A 2,500-nucleotide genomic window follows, 5' to 3' on the forward strand; every position below is an offset into this window, starting at 1 on the left:
AGGGAGGGAGGGGAGGGAGGGGCGAGGCACCACACAGTCCCTCTCCTAACAACAACAACACACACACACACACACACACACTCACACACACACAGACACACACACACACACTCACACACACACACACACACACACACACACACACACACACACACACACACACACAGAGTTTATAGTGCCCATAATTCCTATGATGGTTTTACGACAATTAAATGAGTTCTGAGTTCTGAGTTCACACACACACACACACACACACACACACACACACACACCACCGTCACCATCACCACCACGAACCTTCAGGAGGGAGGAAGGAAGGGAGGTAGGGAGGGAGGGGCGAGGCACCACACAGTCCCTCTACTCTCATAACACCACACACACACACACACACACCACCGTCACCATCACCACCACGAACCTTCAGGAGGGAGGAAGGAAGGGAGGTAGGGAGGGAGGGGCGAGGCACCACACAGTCCCTCTCATAACAACACACACACACACACACACACACACACACACACACACACACACACACACACACACATACACACCATCGTCACCATCACCATCACGAATTTTCAGGAGGGATGGAGGTATGGAGGAAGGGGGGGGGGGAACAGGCAATCACAGTTTAACCTGCAAACACCCCTCCCAGCCATTCCCCCCCCCCCCCCCCCCACCCCCACACACACACCTCTTCCAACTGACCTTCAGAGGGATGGAGGAAAAAAAGGGAGGAAGGAGGGAGGGGTGGAGGGACAGGCACCCCACCCCACCCCCACCACCCCACACCACCACCACCACCACCACCAGCATTCGTCAGCACTGAGCAGTGGCCGATCGATTGTCTCTGAGGGCAGCAGGCAACCACCCACCCCGACCTCTTTCCGGCATCCACCCTCTCCCCCACCATCACCCCACCCCTCCCCTCTCCTCTCCTCTCCTCCAGGATTTCCACCACCACCACCACCACCAGCACCCACCCTCTATCTCCCTCCCTTCCTGCACTCCTCCACCTCCATCCCTCCTCCTTCCACCCCACCCCCACAGCCACCTCGCTCCCTCTCCTCTCTACTCTCCCTCCCATCCACCCTTTCCACACGCTCTCACCCAATCACTTGTTAGGGAAGGGTGGGGTGGGGAGAGGTGGGGGGTGGGGGGGTGGGGGTGGGGGACGAAGAGGGAGAGAGGGAAGGAGGAAGTGGAGTGGGGGTGGGAGGGGGGGGGGGGAGGTGGCTTGCTGAGTGACCTTGACTGAGCAGCCACTGAATTAAAAATTGTCACTTGTGTTGGGGCGGGTGAGGCCAGGTCGTTCGCCCCTTTTCTGATCAGACTGGTTGCACGCTCTGTGTGTGTGTGTGTGTGTGTGTGTGTCTCTGTCTCCCTCTTTTTGCCTCTGTCTCCTCTCTCTCTCTTTCTCTCTCTCTCTCTCTCTGTGTCTCTCCCTGTGTCTGTGACACTGGTTTCGTTTTCTCTTTGCCCTCAAGGCTAAATGTTACAGCATATCTATCACTGCATGAACGTTAAAAACAGCCCTTTTTGTAATGCTATTAAAGCATGCTTATTCCATTTCCCTCATCTAAATTTTTTTCCCCGCTCATTCTCTGCCTGTCTACCTCTCTGTGTCTCTGTCCATGTCTGTCTGTCTGTCAGTCCCTCTGTTCCCCTCACCCTCTCTCTCTCTTTCTATATGCATCCCATCTCTTTTATCTTTAGCCTTTGGGAGTGATCGTGTTCGATAGTAGAACGACAGAAAATATCACGGGACCGAGTATTTATATTCGTAGTTGGAGATGCATGTACCACACAGTGCATGCCATCATTTGCTGTTGGCGCTTGGACTGTTGCTTGTCGCTAGTACAGCTACCATCGAAGAGAGTATTTGTATTTGTATTTGTATTTCTTTTTATCACAGCAGATTTCTCTGTGTGAAATTCGGGCTGCTCTCCCCAGGGAGAGCGCGTCGCTATAATACAGCGCCACCCATTTTTTGTTGTATTTTTTCCTGCCTGTAGTTTCATTTGTTTTCCCTATTGAAGTGGATTTTTCTATAGAATTTTGCCAGGAACAACCCTCTTGTTGCCGTGGGTTCTTTTACGTGCGCTAAGTGCATGCTGCCTGCACACGGGACCTCGGTTTATCGTCTCATCCGAATCACTAGCGTCCAGACCACCACTCAAGGTCTAGTAGAGGGGGAGAAAATATCGGCGGCCGAGCCGTGATTCGAACCAGCGCGCTCAGATTTTCTCGCTTCCTAGGCGGACGCGTTACCTCTAGACGACGAATACTACTAACAGAGAGCACTCCCCCCCCCCCCGTCCCCCCCTCCCCCCATTCTACCCCACACTTACCCAGGGTGGTTACCCTCCCCCCCCCCCCCCCCCCCCCCCCCCCCCCTAGTCAGCCATCATTATTCCCCGAGGTGAGTGCCGGTGTCGTTGGCCACACCTGAACGTAAGCATAATAACCATGAACAATCCAAGCACTCTCCTCACCTAGC

General features: G+C 54.2%; 1 protein-coding gene across 1 annotated transcript in view; it reads right to left on the bottom strand.

Moving 5' to 3' along the window:
• LOC143283214 (uncharacterized) overlaps positions 1-2,500 on the bottom strand; it is a 198,974-nt gene that overhangs the window by 152,924 nt on the left and 43,550 nt on the right. The window lies entirely within an intron of this gene.

The sequence above is a fragment of the Babylonia areolata genome, chromosome 6, assembly GCF_041734735.1.
Source record: "Babylonia areolata isolate BAREFJ2019XMU chromosome 6, ASM4173473v1, whole genome shotgun sequence".
Lineage (NCBI taxonomy): Eukaryota > Metazoa > Mollusca > Gastropoda > Neogastropoda > Buccinidae > Babylonia > Babylonia areolata.